This window comes from Archocentrus centrarchus, unplaced genomic scaffold, assembly GCF_007364275.1.
Source record: "Archocentrus centrarchus isolate MPI-CPG fArcCen1 unplaced genomic scaffold, fArcCen1 scaffold_54_ctg1, whole genome shotgun sequence".
Taxonomy (NCBI): Eukaryota; Metazoa; Chordata; class Actinopteri; order Cichliformes; family Cichlidae; genus Archocentrus; species Archocentrus centrarchus.
Window position 1 is genome coordinate 1,443,417 of NW_022060276.1, and position 21,775 is coordinate 1,465,191.

At 44.6% G+C, this 21,775-nt stretch overlaps 1 protein-coding gene across 1 annotated transcript in view; it reads left to right on the plus strand.

Moving 5' to 3' along the window:
• Positions 1–20,242, plus strand: part of LOC115777456 (junctophilin-1-like) — a 95,099-nt gene extending 74,857 nt beyond the window's left edge. The window contains exon 7 of the mRNA XM_030725362.1: positions 18,466–20,242. The gene's annotated coding sequence lies outside the window, so the exon portion shown is untranslated. The remainder of the gene's footprint in view (positions 1–18,465) is intronic.
• Positions 20,243–21,775: the final 1,533 nt, after the last annotated feature.

The following is a 21,775-nucleotide window of genomic DNA, read 5'->3' on the forward strand; positions in this document are numbered from 1 at the left end:
CAGGTCAGGGTATTAAAAAAAGAGGCAGGATTTTCTTAGAAGTGTAGATGGGCAGAGATTCACAAATCAGCAAAACAGAATAATGTTACTCAACATAAAGTAAATAATATCAAAAGACTCAGAGAATCTGGAGAAATATCTCTGCACAACGGAAGGGGCCAATAATCAGTATTGGATGTCCATGATCTTCAAGCCCTCAGGCAACACTGCATTAAAAAGAGGAATGATTCTGTCATGAAAATCACTGTATGGGCTCAGGAACAATCACTGTCAGTGAAGACAGTGTTCACTGTGTCATCCACAAATACAGGTTAAAGCTATCAGCACATATATATATCCAAAAAATCCAGAAATGCTGCCATCTTCTATGAGCCAAAGCTCTTTTAAACTGGATTAAGGCAAAGTGACCTTCTTCTTACGGTCACTTGGTGTTGGCTCTCACTGCCAGTCAAGTCAAGTCAAGTTTATTTATAAAGCACGTTTAAAAACAACAGCAGTTGACCAAAGTGCTGTACATTTAGGATAAATAAAATAACTTAAAACACAATGTAAAAGAGATAGTTAAAACAGGAAGCATAAAATTATAAAAACAAAAATAAAAATAAAAGAAAACAACATCAGTAATGTATCCAGTACTCATTTTGATTTAAAAGCCAAAGAATAAAAATGGGTTTTCAAACGAGATTTAAAGATGTCAACTGTAGGGGAGGTCCTGATGTGAAGGGGCAGCTTGTTCCATAATTTCGGAGCAACGACTGCAAAAGCCCGATCACCTCTATGTTTTAATCTTGACCTCGGTACAGTTAAGAGCATTTGCTCAGCAGACCTCAGTGATCTGATGGGAGTGTGCAGGCTTATAAGATCAGAGAGGTAGGTAGGTGCTAACCCATGCAACGCCTTAAAAACAAATAATAAAACCTTAAAATCAATTCTAAAACTGACTGGTAACCAGTGTAAGGATGCAAGTATGGGGGATATATGGTCTCGTTTATGAGTGCCGGTTAGTAATCGTGCTGCTGCATTTTGAATCAGTTGCAGACGACGAAGTAGCGACAGACTGACACCTGAATAGAGACTGTTACAGTAATCGAGTCGAGATGAAATGAAAGCATGGATAGCTTTCTCAAAATCCGTGGAACAGAGAAATGGCTTCACCTTTGCAAGCAGACGAAGATGGAAGAAGCTAGATTTGATGACGGTATTAATGTGCTTGTCAAAACTAAGATTTGTGTCAAGGATCACCCCCAAGTTCCTTGCACAGGGTTTATTATATATCTTTAAGGGGCCAAGGTCATAGAGGTCAGGGGTACCAAACACAATGACCTCGGTTTTCTGCTCATTTAATTTAAGAAAGTTTTGAGCCATCCATGTTTTAACTTCCTCCAGACAGTCCAGTAAGGCCTTCAAAGGACTCACTGAGTTTTTTTTCAGTGGCAGATAGATCTGCGAGTCATCTGCATAACAGTGGAAGGGGATGCAGTGTTTTTTAAAGACAGCTAACAGACTGCGGTATTGTATCACTTCCTGTTCCTGTTTCGGAGCACAGTGTTTTGCTGTCTGTTAGCTGTTATATCTGTATAACTCGATTTATCTGGATAATAACATATTTTAGTGTAATCTTCACCTACTTTAAATAGCATACTCTTTGCTGAATCACCTGTATTCACATTATTCACTTTATTTGTTTATAGAAATTCGCTAGCTTAGCGCAGCTAGTAGCTTAGCCCTTAGCCGACTCACTACCAGCATGGCTTCTTCTCCTGTCTCTCCTGCACTTTCCTGCTCTGGGTGTCACATGTTTAGTTACTCCTCGGCCTCCTTTAGCAGTAACGGTACTTGTAATAAATGTAGTCTGTTTGTAGCTCTGGAGGCCAGGCTTTCTGAACTGGAGACTCGGCTCCGCACCCTGGAAAATCCTGTATCTAGCCAGGCCCCTGTAGCGGGTGCGGACCATGGTAGCTTAGCCGCCGTTAGCTCCCCCCCAGCAGATCCCGAGCAGCGGGGAAAACAGGCCGGCTGGGTGACGTGAGGAGGAAGCGTAGTCCTAAGCAGAAGCCCCGGGTACACCACCAACCTGTTCACGTCTCTAACCGTTTTTCTCCACTCGGCGACACACCCGCCGAGGAACAAACTCTGGTTATTGGCGACTCTGTTTTGAGAAACGTGAAGTTAGAGACACCGGCGACCATAGTCAAATGTCTTCCAGGGGCCAGAGCAGGCGACATTCATGGAAATTTGAAACTGCTGGCTAAGGCTAATCGTAGAGTTGGTAAGATCGTTATTCACGTCGGCAGTAATGACACCCGGTTACGCCAAGCGGAGGTCACTAAAATTAATATTGACTCGGTGTGTAACTTTGCAAAAACAATGTCGGACTCTGTAGTTTTCTCTGGGCCCCTCCCCAATCAGACCAGGAGCGACATGTTTAGCTGCATGTTCTCCTTGAATCGCTGGCTGTCTGAGTGGTGTCCAAAAAACGACGTGGGCTTCATAGATAACTGGCAAAGTTTCTGGGGAAACCCTGGTCTTGTTAGGAGAGACGGCATCCATCCCACTTTGGATGGAGCAGCTCTCATTTCTAGAAATCTGGCCAAATTTATTAACCCTCCTAAAACCTGACTACCCAGGGTTGAGACCAGGAAGCAGAGTTGCAGTCTTACACGCCTCTCTGCAGCTTCTCTCCTCCTGCCATCCCCCCAAAACCCCATCCCCATAGAGTCGGTGCCTGCTCCCAGACCACCAAAAACCAAAGCTAAAATCAGCAAAAAGCTATTTAAGCATAAAAATTCAAAAACAATAAATAATACAGCTTCATCAACTGCACCAACAAATAAAACAATTAAATGTGGATTATTAAACATTAGGTCTCTCTCTTCCAAGTCCCTATTAGTAAATGATTTAATAATTGATCAACGTATTGATTTATTCTGCCTTACAGAAACCTGGTTACAGCAGGATGAATATGTTAGTTTATATGAATCAACACCCCCGAGTCACAGTAACTGTCAGAATGCTCGAAGCACAGGTCGAGGAGGAGGATTAGCTGCAATCTTCAATTCCAGCTTATTAATTAATCAAAGACCCAGACAAAGTTTTCATTCTTTTGAAAGCCTGACTCTTAGTCTTGTCCATCCTAATTGGGAAAATCAAAAAACTGTTTTATTTGTTATTATCTATCGTCCACCTGGTCCTTACTCAGAGTTTCTGTCTGATTTCTCAGACTTTTTATCTGATTTAGTGCTCAGTTCAGATAAAATCATTATAGTGGGTGATTTTAACATCCATGTAGATGCTGAGAATGACAGCCTCAACACTACATTTAATCTATTGTTAGATTCAATTGGCTTCTCTCAAAATGTAAAGGAGCCCACCCACCACTTTAATCATACTCTGGATCTTGTCCTGACATATGGCATAGAAACTGAAGACTTAACAGTATTCCCTGAAAGCCCCCTCCTGTCTGATCATTTCTTAGTAACATTTACATTTACTTTAATGGATTACACAGCAGTGGGGAATAAGTTTTATTACAGTAGAAGTCTTTCTGAAAGTGCTGTAACTAAGTTTAAGGATCTAATTCCTTCATTGTTATGCTCTTCAGTGCCAACACAGTGCAGAGCAGCTACCTAAACTCTGCTCCCAGTGAGGTCGATTATCTCCTCAATAGTTTTACATCCTCACTGCGTATAACTTTGGATACTGTGGCTCCTCTGAAAAGGAAAGCTTCAAATCAGAAGTGCCTGACTCCGTGGTATAATTCACAAACGCACAGCTTAAAGCAGATAACCCGAAAGCTGGAGAGGGAATGGCGTCTCACTAAATTAGAAGATGCTCATTTAGCCTGGAAAAAGAGTTTGTTGCTCTATAAAAAAGCCCTCCGTAAAGCTAGGACATCTTACTACTCATCATTAATTGAAGAAAATAAGAACAACCCCAGGTTTGTTTTCAGCACTGTAGCCAGGCTGACAAAGAGTCAGAGCTCTGTAGAGCCGAGTATTCCTTTCACTTTAACTAGTAGTGACTTCATGGATTTCTTTACAAATAAAATTTTAGACATTAGAGAAAAAATTATTCATAACCATCTCAAAGATTATTCTTCATGTTCGGCTGCTTTCAGCACTGCTGGTATTTGTTTAGACTCTTTGGCTCCAGTTGATCTTTCAGAGTTAACTTCAATAGTTACTTCCTCCAAACCAGCAACATGTTTATTAGATCCCATTCCTACTAGACTGTTCAAAGAAGTCTTTCCAATTATTGATGCTTCAATCTTAAAAATGATCAATCAGTCTTTATTAGTTGGCTGTGTACCACAGGCCTTCAAGGTGGCTGTAATTAAACCTCTGCTTAAAAAGCCATCACTGACCCAGCTGTCTTAGCTAATTATAGGCCAATCTCCAACCTTCCTTTTCTCTCAAAGACTCTTGAAAGAGTAGTTGTAAAACAGCTAACTGATCATCTGCAGAGGAACGGTTTATTTGAAGAGTTTCAGTTAGGTTTCAGAATTCATCACAGTACAGAAACAGCATTAGTGAAGGTTACCAGTGATCTTCTTAGAGCCTCTGACAGTGGACTCATCTCTGTTCTTGTCCTGTTGGACCTCAGTGCAGCTTTGATACTGTTGACCATAACATTTTATTACAGAGATTAGAGCATACTATAGGTATTAAAGGTGCTGCACTGCAGTGGTTTGAATCATATTTATCTAATAGACTCCAATATGTTCATGTAAATGGGGAGTCTTCTTCACACACTAAGGTTAATTATGGAGTTCCACAGGGTTCTGTGCTAGGACCAATTTTATTTACATTATACATGCTTCCCTTAGGCAGTATTATTAGAAAGCAATGCATCAATTTTCATTGTTATGCAGATGATACTCAGCTTTACCTATCAATGAAGCCAGATGACACACATCAATTAGTTAAACTGCAGGAATGTCAGACATTAAGGCCTGGATGACCTCTAATTTCCTGCTTCTAAATTCAGATCAAACTAAAATTCTTGTTCTCGGCCCCACAAATCTTAGAAACATGGTGTCAAACCAGATACTTACTCTGGATGGCATTACTTTGGCCTCCAGTAACACTGTGAGAAATCTTGGAGTCATTTTTGACCAGGATATGTCCTTCAATGCACATATTAAACAAATATGTAGGACCGCTTTTTTGCATTTGCGCAATATTTCTAAAATTAGAAACATCCTTTCTCAGAGTGATGCTGAAAAGCTAATTCATGCATTTATTACTTCTAGGCTGGATTATTGTAATTCATTATTATTAGGCTGTCCTAAAAGCTCCCTGAAAAGCCTTCAGCTGATCCAAAATGCTGCAGCTAGAGTACTGACAGGGACTAGAAAGAGAGAGCAGATTTCTCCCATATTGGCTTCTCTTCATTGGCTCCCTGTTAAATCTAGAATAGAATTTAAAATCCTTCTCCTCACCTACAAGGTCTTGAATAATCAGGCCCCATCTTATCTCAAAGACCTCATAGTCCCATATCACCCCAACAGAGCACTTCGCTCTCAGACTGCTGGCTTACTTGTGGTTCCTAGGATACTTAAGAGTAGAATGGGAGGCAGAGCCTTCAGCTTTCAGGCGCCTCTTCTGTGGAACCAGCTCCCAGCTTGGATTCGGGAGACAGACACCCTCTCTATTTTTAAGATTAGGCTTAAAACTTTCCTTTAGGATAAAGCTTATAGTTAGGGCTGGATCAGGTGACCCGGAACCCTCCCTTAGTTATGCTGCTATAGGCCTAGTCTGCTGGGGGGTTCACATAATGCACTGTTTCTTCTCATTCACCTTATTTACTTTGTTTATACTCCACTCTGCATTTAATCATTAATTGATTTTAATCTCTGGCTCTCTTCCACAGCATGTCTTTCTCTCCCCTCAGCCCAACCGGTCGCGGCAGATGACCCCCCCTCCCTGAGCCTGGTTCTGCTGGAGGTTTCTTCCTGTTAAAAGGGAGTTTTTCCTTTCCACTGTCGCCAAGTGCTGCTCATAGGGGGTCGTTTTGACTGTTGGGTTTTCTCTGTATTATTGTAGGGTCTTTACCCACAATACAAAGCGCCTTGAGGCGACAGTTTGTTGTGATTTGGCGCTATATAAATAAAATTGAATTGAATTGAATTGAATTGAATTGAATTGAATTGAATTGAATTGAATTGAATTGAATTGAATTGAATTGAATTGAATTGAATTGAATTGAATTGAATTGAATTGAATTCTTTGGTCAGACAAATCAAAATATGAAATTCTTTTCTGAAAACATCTGGGCTAAAGAGGAGAGGGACCATCCAGTGTTACATGCACTCAGTTCAAAAACCTGCATGTCTTATGGGGTTGGGGTGCGTTAGTGCCTAATGAATTAGATACAATATAACTACATACTACTGATAAATATACGTTTTAGAGGTACATGTGTTTCTATCCAGATGACGTCTGAAGGCCTTCCATGTTTCAGCAAGACAATGCTAAGCCATATACTGCATCTGTTACAACAGCATGGCTTTGTAGTACAAGAGTCAGCCTGCCTGCTGAGGTGGCATGCCTGCAGTCCAGAACTTTCACCATTTGAAAACATTTGGTGCATCATAATGTGAACAGTATGATAATTTTAGGTGCTGGTTGGGTGTTCCCCAAGGTTCTGTGATAGGCCCTCTGTTGTTTAACCTCTATATCAGTGACCTTCCACAAGTGTGTCACAGCATTAATATGCAAACGTATGCTGATGATGCTGTTAAATTTTCACATGCAAAAACTGCAGAGCTTTCAGCGAAGAAATTAACAATTGTAATGGGAAGGATCATGGACTGGCTTGATTGGTCCTGTCTCACTCTTAGCATTAGTAAAACTAAAGGTATGTTCTTCTCTAAATCAAAACAGTCTGTTAGAGCCGATGTTTTTTATTAAGGATAAGTCTCATATAATGAAACTAAAACTATTAAATACAATCTCATAAATTTCAGGCACCTTAGAGGCTGCCTTTCAGTGGATAAGACCTTCATGCATGCCAAGACATTTTCCCATATGTCATATGGCATGTTTGGGTCAAGCTGGGGAAACAATTATTAAACCACTGGAGTCTCTTTATGTACAAACTCTAAAAACGATGGACAAAAGAAACCTGTGCAATATTGTCATTGTAAGATTCTGCAAATATGTGGGTGTGTGTGGATTACGGGTTTGGGAATGTTTTTTATTTGATATTTTATTGTTGAGATTTTTTGTATGTAACCTGCCATAGGACTGCAGATGTAAATTAGCTTTAAGCTAACTCTGGTACTGTGCATCAAATGGTAACATTTATGTTAATATTGTGAATGGTCCCTTTTCAAATAACATTAAAGGTTAAAAAAAAATTAAAGGTTATGACAAAGATGACCCAGGACTGTTGAGCAGATACAATCCTACATCAGACAGAACAGACAAACATTCCTGCCACCAACTAATCTCCTCAGTTCCCAGATATTAACACTTATTCAAAGAAGAGGGGATGCTACACCATGACAATCATGTCCCTGTTCCAAAATGTTTGAGGTGTGTTTGCCATCAAATTTAAAACAAGCTCATATTTTTCTTAGAATGGTACATTTTCTCAGTGCAAACATGATATTTTCTATGAATAAAATATGGGCTTCTGTTTTATTTACATTTTACACAGTGTCCCACCTATATACACACACACATACACACACAACAATGATTGAGTGTGTTTCCAGAAACTAATTTAGCCTTTTTCTCCAGATTTTGCATTGCACACAATCCCACTGGGTGACCTTTCTTATAAAAAAGTAGTTATGTAGCTGATCTAAAAACAGTTCCACAGACCTAATAACAGCAACAGCAATAAGCAGAAGCCATTTTGGCATGTTTAGAAGCATAAACCTGTTTACACTGCTTTGATATGATGAGCATGCATTTATGTCTGACACCCAAGAAGACGCTATATTGGTTTCAGCTAGAATATTCATTAGTGTGGGAAATAATAAGGGCAGCAGTGGACATTATTAATTTTGCAAATAGTTAGTAAATCAACTGTAGGACCCATATGATTCATAAAGATAAGAATTAAGAAATAAGAATTTTCTTGGAGTCATCCTCCAGGTGCCGACATAATAAATACAGATAGAAATAAGAAATATAAATAGGATAAATAAGGATATGGTATTTACTATATGACTGGCAATAAACTGTTTATTTACAAAAAACTGAGTGCAGTGGCGTGGTGGATGTGCAAGTGGAGCTACAATCTGTAGTGTTTGTTATTGTCAGTGTTCAGTAGTGTAACAGCTCTGTGGTAAAAGCTGTTTTTCAGTCTTAAGGTCCGAGCATAAAGTGTTCTGTAGAGGCAGTGTCCGGGGTGTGTGCTGTCCCTGATTATGGCTGTGACCCGCCTGGTGCAGCGGGTCCTGTATATGTCCTCTAGTCTGGGGAGCTGGGTGCCGGTGATCTTCTCAGCAGTCTTGATGTGTGTTGGAGAGCTTTCCTGTTGTCTACAGTGCAGCCACTGGTTAAAACAACCAGGAATACAGCACTGCAGCATATTGATCACGTGACAGTTAGGACCCGTAAATGGAATTCTACGTCATCTTTTAACAACCAGATAGTTATCTCGCTGGTCTAGGTGGGTCAGGTCAGAGTAGAGAATCAGAATCAGAATCAGAATCAGAAGGTTTTTATTGCCATATGGGTGAACAGGTTCACAGCATTAGGAAATTGCTGCGGTACTTCGTGCTTACAGAAAAAACAAATAAGTTTAAAAACTATAAGACAATATACAAGTATACAAATTGCAAATATACAGAGATATTAGAGCTATAACTATAACACAATATTACAAAATATACAGTGCAGAGAATAATTAAAAGATAAAAGAATGTAAACTATAGTCCACTAATATGTACATCAGTGCAATCAGACAGGTGCATAGACATAGGGTCATCGGTGTTTGTGGAGGGTGGTGGTAACAGTCTTAGGGTAATTGTTCATGAGTCCAACAGCAGAGGGGAAGAAACTGTTCTTATGGCGGGAGGTTCTGGTCCGTATGGACCGTAGCCTCCTGCCTGAGGGGAGAGGGTCAAAAAGTCTGTGCCCAGGGTGAGAGTGGTCGGCTGTGATCCGACCTGCACGCCCCAGTGTCCTGGAGGTGTACAGGTCCTGGAGAGATGGGAGGTTACAGCCAATCACTTTCTCAGCAGAGTGCACAACGCGCTGTAGTCTCTGTTTATCCCTAGTGGTGGCTCCAGCGTACCACACAGTGATGGAGGAGGTGAGGATGGACTCAATGATGGCAGTATAGAACTGCACCATGGTCCTTGCTGGCAAGTTGAATTTCTTCAACCGCCGCAGGAAGTACATCCTCTGCTGGGCCTTTTTGACGACAGAGGTGATGGTGGGCTCCCACTTGAGGTCCTGGGTGATGGTAGTTCCCAGGAAGCGAAAAGAGTCCACTGTGGTGATGGGGGTGTCAGTCAGGATGATGGAGGGTAGAGGGGCTGTGTGCTTCCTAAAGTCCACTATAATCTCCACTGTCTTCTGGGCGTTCAGTACCAGGTTATTGTGGCTGCACCAGGACACCAGACGTTTGACCTCCATCCTGTAGGCCGACTCGTCCCCGTCTGAGATGAGTCCGATGAGAGTCATGTCGTCTGCAAACTTAATAAGCTTGACAGACTGGTGGTCAGAGGTGCAGCAGTTGGTATACAGGGAGAAGAGCAGAGGAGAGAGGACACAGCCCTGAGGAGTGCCAGTGCTGATGGTCCGGGAGTCCGAGACATTCTTCCCCAGCCTCACGTGCTGCTTCCTGTTCATCAGGAAGTCAATGATCCACCTGCAGATGGGATCTGGCACGTTCATCTGGGACAGCTTGTCTTGGAGGAGATCAGGGATGATGGTGTTGAAGGCAGAGCTGAAGTCCACAAACAGGATCCTGGCCTAGGTTCCCTGGGAGTCCAGATGCTGTAGGATGAAGTGCAGAGTCAGGTTGATGGCGTCGTCCACAGACCTGTTGGCTCTGTAGGCAAACTGCAGGGGGTCCAGAAGGGGGGCTGTGAGGGACTTGAGGTGGGACAGCACCAGACGCTCAAATGACTTCATGACCACAGAAGTCAGTGCCACAGGTCTGTAGTCATTTAGTCCAGTGATCCTTGGCTTCTTGGGGACAGGAACAATGGTAGCGGTTTTAAAGCAGACAGGCACGTGGCAAGCCTCCAGTGAGGAGTTGAAGATGTTCGTGAACAATGGGGCAAGCTCGTTAGCACAGTGTCTCAGTGTGGCAGGTGAGACACCATCTGGACCTGGAGCTTTGCGAGCTTTGACACTCCTGAACTGCTTTAGCACCTGGTCCTCCTGAATACAAAAGACTGTGGGGGTGGGGGAGGAGGGGGAATCTGGGGTGGGAGTCCTTGATGATGTGGGCTTCTCTGAGGTGTGGGGAGTGGGGGAGGTTGGGGGGTGAATATTTGTGTTGGCTGTATTGTAGTTGGGACTGGTGGAGGTGTGAAGGCTGCTGAACTGACCATCAAAACGACAATAGAACTCGTTCAGTCTATTTGCAGTTTGTAGGTCGTCTGTGGAGTGGGGGGTTTTAGGCTTGTAGTTGGTAATCTGCCTAAAGCTTTTCCATACAGAGGCCGCGTCGTTCTCTGAGATCTGCTGCTGTATATTCTCAGAGTGATGTGATCTAGCAGTGGCCACTTCCTTGCTAAACCTGTACTTGGCCTCTTTGTAGCAGTCTTTGTCCCCACTTTTAAAAGCCTCCCTCTTCTCTATCCACAGCTGCTTCAGTTTGGGAGTAAACCAGGGTTTGTCACTGTTATAACACACCCTGGTGCGTGATGGCACAATGCTGTCCTCGCAGAAGTGGATATACGAGGTTACAGTGTCCGTGTAGTCATCCAGACTGTCACAGGCAGCCCTCATTGAGTCCCAGTCTGTAGTTTCAAAGCATGTGCGGAGCTCCTCCACAGCCTCACGGGTCCACTGCTTTGTTGTCCTCACCACAGGTTTTGAGAGCTTCAGCCTCTGTCTGTACGCGGGGATCAGGTGGATCATGTCGTGGTCAGAGAGGCCGGGTGCAGCGCGGGGCACTGCGTGATAAGCCCCGCTTATCGTGCTGTAGCAGTGGTCTAGTGTCTTCTCCTCTCTGGTCGGACATGTGATATATTGTTTATATTTGGGAAGTTCCTGTCTCAGGCTGGCTTTATTAAAGTCCCCAAGTACGATGATAAGAGAGTCCGGGTATGTCCGCTCCATGCACAGAATCTGCTCTGTGAGCGCGCACTGGGCCTCGTGCACGTCCGCGTCCGGCGGGATGTAAACAGCAGCCAGTATGAATGAAGCGAACTCCCGCGGAGAGTAGAACGGTTTACAGTGAATGAAAAGATATTCCAGTGAGGGAGAGCAGTGCTTAGCAATCTCTGTCACATCCGTACACAGGCCACTGTTTATGTAGAAGCAGACTCCTCCACCTGTAGCCTTGCCGGAAAGCGGGGGGGGGGGGGGGGGGGGGGGGGGGGGGGGGGGTTGGAACTGTTCTTCAAGTGACCTAGGATGAGTCACTCGAAGCACTTCATCAACACTGGTGTCAGGGCCACTGGCCCAAAGTCATTGAGGAACCTGATGGCTGATTGTTTTGGCACAGGGATGATTGTCACTGACTTGAGGCACGTGGGGACTGAAGGCTGCTCCAGGGAGATATTTAACAGGTCTGTGAGCACTGCTGTCAGCTCCCCTGCACAGTGCTTCAGAACCCGTCCTGGAACTCCGTCAGGTCCAGTAGCCTTTTTGGGGTTGATGTGCTGCAGGGTCCGTCACACCTCATGGGGGCTCAGCACCAGCGGTGAGGGTCCCTGCTGTGCCCACATATTTTGTAGATTGTCAGCACAATCAAACCTGGCAAAGAAGTGGTTCAGGTCGTCTGGGGCTCTTTCCCACCAACAGGGTTCCGGAGCCTGTGCCGTAATTTGAACCATTTGGCGGGTTTTCCACTGCCAAAACACTCGGTGCTCGGCCGAAAAACGGGTTCAATTCCGGCCCCGCAAACTAGCTGGTCTGGAACCAGGAACGCGTGCCGAAAGCAGCAGAAGGGCGTGACTCTGCCGTCTCAACATCAAGTTTTCTACCATATTACATGTGTATTACATGAGAAAAGCAAAGTGATTTTCATGGCTGTGAATTAGGTTGGGCTCTAAGGCTGAACTTGCTGCTTTGTATCAGTTCATATCACAGATAAGATAAGATAAGATAAGATAAGATAAGATAAGATAAGATAAGATAAGATAAGATAAAACTTTAATAATCCCACGACTGGGAAATTTGTGCATTACAGCAGCTCAATACAGAGAAAAAATGAAAAGGATGAGTAAGAACAAATAACTAAACTAAAAACTAAAATTCAATAGAATAAAATAAAATAGCAAAAAACTATACACATATACATAAGCACTATATACATAAATATATATATCAGTGTCAATACCCACATTTACATATACACACATATACACACACGTCAAAACACTATATACAGATATCAAAATATTATATACATTTGTAGCCGGTAAGGTACACAGCATACACGGTATGCATTATATGGGTGAGTGTAATAAATAAAATGTATCTGACTGTATGGATAAAGTGATGGCAGAGGAGGTAAAGTGTCCAAGTGACTCAAGACATTATGATGTGTTATACAGTCTAACTACTGTTGGGATGAATGACCTGCGAAAGCGCTCCTTCCTGCAGCGAGGATGTTTCAGTCTCTGACTGAAGGAGCTGCTCAGTTCACCCACGGTCTCATGCAGAGGGTGATGGGGGGGTCCATGATGGATGTCAGCTTTGCTAACATCCTCCTCTCACCCACCACCATCACAGACTCTAGAGGACATCCCAACACAGAGCTAGACCTCCGCACCAGTTTGTCGATCCTGCTCCTGTCCCTTTCGGTGCATCCACCCCCCCAGCAGGCCACTGCGTAGAAAAGGGCAGATGCTACCACTGAGTCATAAAAGGTCTTTAACAGAGTCCTGCAGACACCAAAGGACCTCAGTCTCCTCGGCAGGTGGAGTCGACTCTGGCCCTTCTTATACAGGACATCTGTGTTTGTACTCCAGTCCAGCTTGTTATTGAGATGAACACCCAGGTACTTGTAGGAGACCACTGTCTCAATGTCCTTTCCCTGGATGTTCACCAGTGCTGTAGGGGGTGGCTTCCTCCTGAAGTCTATGATCATCTCCTTCGTCTTGCTGGCGTTGATTTGGAGTGCATTGTTCTCACACCAGCCGACAAAGTCACTGATGACCCCCCTGTATTCCTGGTCGTTCCCATCTGATACACATCCAATGATGGCCGTATCATTTGAGAACTTCTGTAGGTGGCAATGGTCTGAATTGTACCTGAAATCTGAGGTGTACAGACTGAACAGGAAGGGTGAGAGGACAGTGCCCTGTGGCGCCCCCGTGCTGCAGACTACCACATCAGACACACAGTCATGGTACCTCACATACTGTGGTCTGTTGGTGAGGTAGTTGATGATCCATGCCGCCAGGTGCCTGTCCACTCCGGCTCCCTCCATCTTCCCTCTCAACAGTGCAGGCTGGATGGTGTTGAAAGCACTGGAGAAGTCAAAGAACATGACCCTCACAGTGTTCCCTGCCTGCTCTAGGTGAGAGAGGGATCTGTGCAGCAGGTAGATGATGGCATCGTCCACCCCAATGCCAGGCTGGTAGGCGAACTGCAGGGGGTCCAGCGCTGAGCTCACCAGTGGGCGGAGGTGATGAAGGATGAGCCTCTCCATGGTCTTCATCAGGTGAGAAGTCAGGGCCACAGGTCTGTAGTGGTTGGACTCCCTGGGCTGTGCGATCTTTGGCACTGGAACTATGCAGGAAGTCTTCCACAGTTCAGGAACCCTCTCCAGATTCAGGCTCAGGTTGAAGATGTGCAGGACCACCTGACAGAGCTGGTCTGCACAGTCCCTGAGCAGTCTGGGGCTGATTCCATCTGGACCCGCTGCCTTCCTGATCTTCGTCTTCCTGAGCTGACTTCTCACCTGATCAGATGTGAGGTGGATGTGAGGCTGGGTTTGGGTGGGTGATGGGGCTGGCTCCGCTGTGGGTGAGGGTGAGGAGAGCGCAGGCAATGATGGCATTGCACCAGGAGAGAGGGGGGTCAGCATAGGGAAGGGGGCAGATGGGAGCTGAGGGGTGGGGGAGGTGGTCAACGACCCAGAGTCAAATCTATTGAAAAACAGGTTTAGGTCGTTAGCCCACCCCCGGTCAGCAGACACTGTGGCTCCTCCATTGTCCTCAAAGTGGCCAGAGATTTTTTTCATGTTTCTCCAGACTTCTCGGACTTTGTTATGTTGGAGCTGTTCCTCCATCTTCCTCCTGAAGCTCTCTTTGCCTCTCCGGATCTTGTATTTTACATCCTTTTGCACTCTCCTCAGTTCCTCCTTGTCTCCAGATCTGAAGGCCCTCTTCTTCTCGTTCAGCAGGGCCTTCAGCTCTGGGGTCACCCACGGTTTATTGTTGGAGAAGCACCGTACCTTCTTGGTTGGCACAGTGTTCTCCACACAGAAGTTCATGTAGTCTGTGATGCAGTGGGTGAGGGCGTCGATGTCCTCACCGTGAGGCCTGCAGAGTTCCTGCCAGTCTGTACATTCAAAACAGTCTCTCAGGGCCTCACTGCAGTCCTCAGACCACAGTCTTATTGTCTTCTTGGTGGGGGGTTTCCTCTTCACAATGGGGGTGTAGGTGGGGTGAAGAATGACCAGGTTGTGGTCTGAGTGGCCAAGCGGGGGTAGAGGTGATGAGCTGTAAGCCTCCTTTGTGTTAGCAAACAGCAGGTCTATAGTTTTATTGTCCCTTGTGTGGCAGTCAACATATTGGGTGAAGTTAGGGAGAGTGGAAGAAGGTGAGGCATGGTTGAAGTCCCCAGAGATGATAATCAGGGACTGCGGATGTGCCGTCTGTAACTGAGAGACGGTGGTGTGGATGTCCTCACAGGCTGCTGTAGCGTCGGCCGACGGCGGGATGTAAACAATTAACACAATAACGTGAAAACTCCCGGGCCAGGTGGTATGGTCGAACACTAACCGCTAACAGTTCAATGTCTTTGGTACAGCGCTGCTCCTTCACAGTGATGTGTCCTGGGTTACACCATCTCTCATTAACGTACATCGCCAGTCCCCCACCTCTCCTCTTACCACTCTCCCTCATGCTCCGGTCCGCTCTCACCAGTTGAAAGCCCTCCAATGTTACGACGGAGTCCGGTGTGTGGTCCGTGAGCCAAGTCTCCGTGAACAGCAGGAGGCTGCTCTGCTGGTACTCCCACTGCAGTCTGGTTAGCGCTGCCAGCTCTTCCATCTTGTTGGGTAAAGATCTTACGTTACCCATGAGAATAGATAAAAGGACACAAAGTGCGTACTTGTCGTCTTGCTCTAATCGCTGTCTGTGTTTCCCTCTGTGCTGCACACAGATGCTGCAGTAGTTTGGTTTGGACCCTAAAACGTGTTCGCAGCACAAGAAAGGGGAGCGTGTTCTCCCACGTTTGTGCGCTTCGGCTTCCGTGTCCAGACGAGGACCTGCCCACACTAATACGTAAAGGAGCAGTTCACAGAAACGCAGTGGGCACGCGGGCCCGTTCTTAAGCGTTTCGCCGGTTCCTTGGGATCGGCATGGGAACCTCGGCGGTGTGAAAGTAGCATGGGAGGATGGAGTGGGTGGAGCTGGTCTGGGTGCTGTTGTAGCCAGTGTTGTTTTTGAAGCCCTGCCATACGCATCGGGAGTCAGCGCTGTTGAAGTGGTCCTCGATGCGCTTCTTATAGCAGTGCTTCACTTTCCTGATGCCTTTCCTCAGTTTGGACCTCACCGTTCTGTAGCCCTCACCATCACCTGAGCGGAAAACAGCATCTCGGGCCCTAGGCAGACTTATAATAGCACCATTCATCCATGAATTATGGTTAGGGAGTGTCCGTACTGTCTTCTGTGTGGTCACACTGTCCATGCAGAAGGTGATGTAATTCAGTACGGATGAGGTGTAGGTCTTGAGGACTGTGTGGTTATTGTGAGTGGCAGTCCGTTTAAAAAGCTCCCAGTCAGTGTCCTTGAAGCAGTCCTGTAGTCTGTCCATAGCTCCTTCTGGCCAGACCCTGATGGTGTGGACTATGGGCTTCACTCTTGCAATGAGTGGTATGTATCCAGGAGTTAAAAGCAGGCTGATGTGGTCGGACCGGCCAAGGTCGGGGGAGGAGGTCCCTTTGTAACACTTTGGTATGTTACAATAGACTTGGTCCAAGGTATTGTTTCTCTGGTCGAGAAATCAATAAACTGGTGGAGTCTTGGACATCACAGTTTTCAGACTGGCGTGATTAAAGTCCCCTGCTATTATAAACACACCAGCTGGGTGGTCATTCTGCAGCCCGTGAACAACATCGTGCAGACTCGCTAGCACTAGCTTCACGTTAGCTTGTGGTGGTATATAAACGGCAGTGAGGAACACTACTGTAAACTCCTGGGGCAGATAGAACGGGCTGCATTTCAGCGTTATAAACTCCAAGTCCAGGGAGCAAAATGTCTCTACAATGTCTGTGGAGGTGCACCATCCATAACACACATAAATACACACTTACCGGAGTCAGCTGTTCAATCCGCTTTGTAAACTGTCCAGCCTGCTAGCTTAATAGCAGCATCAGGGATGTTTGGGTTCAGCCAGGTTTCAGTGAGAAAGGAAGCGCAGCTGCTAATCCTGTCTGAGTGAATCCTCATTGTGTGTGTGTGTGTGTGTGTGTGTGTGTGTGTGTGTGTGTGTGTGTGTGTGTGTGTGTGTGTGTGTGTGTGTGTGTGTGTGAATTAGTGTCCAAACTTTTGACTGTACTTCCCTCTCGCCCTGTGGGCGGTCTTTGTTCTCCAAGCTCAGGTCCTCTACCAGAGGCCTGGGAGCTTGAGGGTGCTGCACAGTATCTTAGCTGTTCCCAATACTGTTTTTCTGGACAGAGATCTTGGATGTTGATCCTGGAATGTGCTGGAGCCACTCTCCCAGTTTGGGGTTCACTGCCCCAAGCGTTCCAATTACTACGTATACCACTGTTTTTCAAGCTTCTCATGTTAATTCTTCTTGCTGTTTCTGTCCCTTGGTATTGCTACATCTATTATTACAGCCTTCTTCCTCTGCTTGTCCACCACTATATCTAGTTGGTTAGCTATCACCAGTTTGTTCATCTGTATCTGGAAGCTCCACAGGATCTTAGTTCGGTCATTCTCAACCACTTTTGGCAGTGCATCCCATTTTGACCGTGGGCATTCCATGCCATACTTGGCACAGATGTTCCTGTACACTAAGCCACCCACTTGGTTATAGCATTCCAAGTATACCCTGCCTGCTAGCATCTTGCATCCTGCTATTATGTGCTAGATTTTCTCAGGGGCATCTCTGCACAACCTGCACCTGGGATCTTGCCAGTAGGTGACATGTCGGCCAAGCATCTCAAGGATCATTGCTGCCATGTTATAGATCAACTGGTTGGTTGTAGTGATGGTCATATCAGAGATTGTTCATAGTGCTGCATTCACATCTTCTAGTAGACTTTCAGAGGGTACTTCATGTAGTCTTGGTAATTGACCACTGAGAGTCCAGGTTTCCATCTTAGCCATGAGCTTACCTTTCAGGTCAGATGTTCTGGCATTCAGTGTGCCAGTTGTTCTTGGGGCTTGGTACCCAATCTTGGAGTGTGGGGATGATGATATCTCCCTTTTTCAACATGACAATGATCCCAAACACATGGAGTGACTGTAGCTCAGGAGTTAGAGCAGGTCAGCTCGTAATCTGAAGGTTGGTGGCTCGATCCCTGGCTGCTCCAGTCTGCATGTCAAAGTATCCTTGGGCAAGATACTGAACGAATGTTACATAGATAGAAAGCACTTAGTCATAGAAAAAAGTGCTTGTATGAATGTGGGAGAATGAGGCATGTTTTATAAAGGGCTCAAAGTAAAGTAGAAAAGTGCTAAATAAGAACCAGTCCATTTACCATTTTACATTATCAGTTCAGTAAACGCATACCTTGATAGAGCCCAAACCTAAATAGTGTGGATCATCTTGACAGAGAATGTAACAGAAGGCAGCCAACATCCAAAGAGCTTTAGAAAGTCCTTCAAGGAACCTGGAGAACTGTTCCTGAACACTACTTAAATAAATTACAAAAAGCTTGCCTAAGAGAGTTCAGGCTGTGTTGATCATATCAATTTTCAAGCTTGTTTGAATTTTCCTAATGCTGTTGTTGCCTAATATACTAATATATTTGCATGTATGTTTGCACATTTCAATTGAAAAAATTGAGGGGTGACTTTATACACACACACGTATAGATATATAATATAAAACTTGGTTACTTTATTAAATGTGCCTTGCAGTATGGCTGGAGTCCCTGAATGTCATCCCTGTAATAACAGCAACTCTTGTGACCTTGCAGTGGACTCATCCAGACTAGTCGTCCAAGTCACCAACTCTACTTCAGCCAAATGGGCCTTTAAAAAAATGGCACCTGGCAGAACAGCAGACACCGACAAAATGGAGGCCTGGAAACAGCTGGGTGAAGGAGAGGATAAAAACACACGGAGGAGTGAGAGGGGGAAAAGCAGAGAGAGAAAGATGAAACCGCCACTATCCCTGGATGGACTGTATGACTGTCTTTGGTGCCCAGGTCCAACCTGATTGGAGTGTTGATGATGTGTGACTAAACTCAGAGTGCAGTGAAAGCTGAAGCTGGCAGTTGCTAGTTGTCAGTAGCTAGCCTCATCAATGGATTCTCAGTCAAGGTTAGAAATAAGAGGAGCCCATGAGAGTAGAGTTAATGTGAGTGGGTGTGAGGGCCTGCCCATAAAAGCCTGGAATATGTGCCCATTTGTCTGTGGCTTCATCTCAGTCCAACTGCTTTATGAAGTTTTGAAATGCTGTGATAAAAAATTGTGCCTTGTCCAGCTGAGTTGAAGAGAATTTGTTTTGTATATGATCTATGAACAACAGCAAGAACCTTCAGCATTCATTATGTATTCATATTTCATTATGATGGTGCTGTTCTGTTAAATTAATTCATGTTCTTCATCATTTCATTAACACCAAGCCTATATTATTTAGAAATGTGATACCTTTCCAGTGACACCCACTCTATATTGCATTGACTGCTAAATAATGTTCTGCTTCAAATGAGCAGGAATGTTCTCTTTGATTTTGCAGCTTCTGCTCAACTTTTCTTTCACATATAAATTGACATAAATCAAGTTTGTGCAGTTGCGGTGTATTTTACACATATGCATGTGCTTCAGCAGCTTGTGTATGCGTGTGTGAGGATGGGCAGGTGGTGGACTACATAAGTTCAGAGATGCAGTTTGAGTTGATGGAAGCCAACAGCTGCCTTACCATTTTAGCAGAGTGACGTGGTAGTGGGTGAGAATGGCCCGGGCAGGAATGTGAAGCTCTCGCTGATTCTCTGTGCCAGGTCCTAGGAGAGCAGCTCTATTTCTACCAGTCTGTTTATTGATCTGTTCACATCTATTTTTATCTGGGTCTGTGGGTCTTAGTGCCCCCTGTTTTTGATATGCAAAATCAGGTACACATTAGACAATCAGAATGATTTTATTAAAAACTCAACATATACTAATAATTGCAAAAAGGCTCTATGTGCAATTTGCTCTTTAAGAGTAGGAGTAGAGTTGTCACTTTGTAACTCAATTCCTGTTTTTATGAATGTAGAAAGATTCTTCCTGACAAGATCACTCGCGTCAGCTTCACTAAAACCAAACCACTATATTCTCACTGTCCACACTACTTGAAATTCATTTAAAACTGATATACTGTATGACAGACTCATCATTATGATCATTATGGTGGCTGAATACCAGTCTGTGTATATATTAATATTTTAATTGACAAACGAATGTAAGTCTTACGGTGGCCTGGTGACCAGTCCAAAGTGTCCCCTCTCTCTTACCCAGTGTCAGCTGACATAGATTCCAGCCTCTTTGCGACCCTCTACAGGATTTAGTAAGTATTGATAATGAATGGGTGCAAGGATCAGATTCCTGCCATCTACTGTTTTTTAGGAGCTCAGTCATCAGTAAGCCAGAAGTTAGCCAGCTATGGTAGGGTAAAAAATGCAGACTTTTCAAAATGTGATCTCAAAGGGCTTCATTACATTTAGTTATTATTATATTTCACGGTTCCTTTTGTAGCATAAGGTTTTTGACTGGCAGATAAACCTGTAAGAAGCTAGCTATGTCAATCCATCTCAAATCATCACAATGAAAATTTCACTGATCTTTCTCACCGTAAAATTTAATCAGGACCTGGAACCACAAAAAACAACTAGAGACAATTTTGAAATGGTATATAGTTGTGTATCACAGTAAAGCGAAATAAAACATGAATACTTTTTAACACAACAATTTTGTGACTATTTTCATTCTACTGTAAAGTTGGACTGAGCAAATGTGACCACTTGTATCACAAACACAAAAATATCAGGATAATCCAAGTAGAACAAAATTCTGGATGGTACTATAATTAGAAAATTATTAGTGTATGTATGTATGAGTGTATGTATATATATATATATATATATATACACACACACACACACATACCCACACACACACACACTCTGAGATTGGGTACCAAGCCCCAATAACAGCTAGTACACTGAATACCAGAGCAGCTGGCCTAAGATCATGGCTAAGATGGAAACCTGGAGCCCTCAAAGCCGATTATCAAGACTACATCAAATACCCTCTGAAAGTCTATTAGAAGATGCGAATGCACAAGTCAGCATCAAGTGTGGGATTTACCAAGGAGATGTTCTGTCTCCACTGCTGAATCCTGATTGGCTGGCTGAGGCCTGAATCCCCTCAGCCAGCTCAGCCACAAGACTGGCTACAGATACCGACTACGGAATGGAGCAACCATCAGCCACATCCTGCACATGGATGACATCAAGCTGTATGCTAAGAGTGAGCAAGACATCGATTCACTGATCCACAGGAAAAGTAGTCAGAACTGAGGGGATTACACTACCAGAAGGGGAAACATTTCAGACATTGAGGACAGCTACAAGTACCAAGGAATCCCACAGGCAAATGGGAAAAGCTGCAACCTCCAAGTACCTGCAGAGAGTAAGGCAAGTCCTGAAGAGTCAGCTGAACAGGAAGAACAAGATCTGGGCTATCAACACCTATGCCCTGCCAGGTGTCAGATACCCTGCTGGGATAATAAGCTGGCCAAAGGAGGAGATGGAAGCCACTGATGTTAAGACAAGAAAGCTCCTTACCATGCATGGAGGGTTTCAGCACTTGGTGACAGTGGGAAGGAAAAACTCCCTTTTAACAGGAAGAAACCTCCAGCAGAACCAGGCTCAGGGAGGGGGGGGGTCATCTGCTGAGAGGAGAGCCAGAGATTAATAATAACTAATGATTAAATACAGAGTGGAGTATAAACAAAGTAAATAAGGTGAATGAAAAGAAACAGTTATGCTGCTATAGGCTGCTGGGGGGTTCCCATGATGCACTAAGGGATGGTTCAGGGTCACCTGATCCAGCCCTAACTATAAGCTTGATCCTAAAGGAAAGTTTTAAGCCTAATCTTAAAAATAGAGAGGGTGTCTGTCTCCTGAATCCAAGCTGGAAGCTGGTTCCACAGAAGAGGGGCCTGAAAACAAACAAAGGAAGAAGGTTGTGGTGATAGACATTGCAACACCAAGTGATGCAACATCAAGAAGAAGGGACACGAGA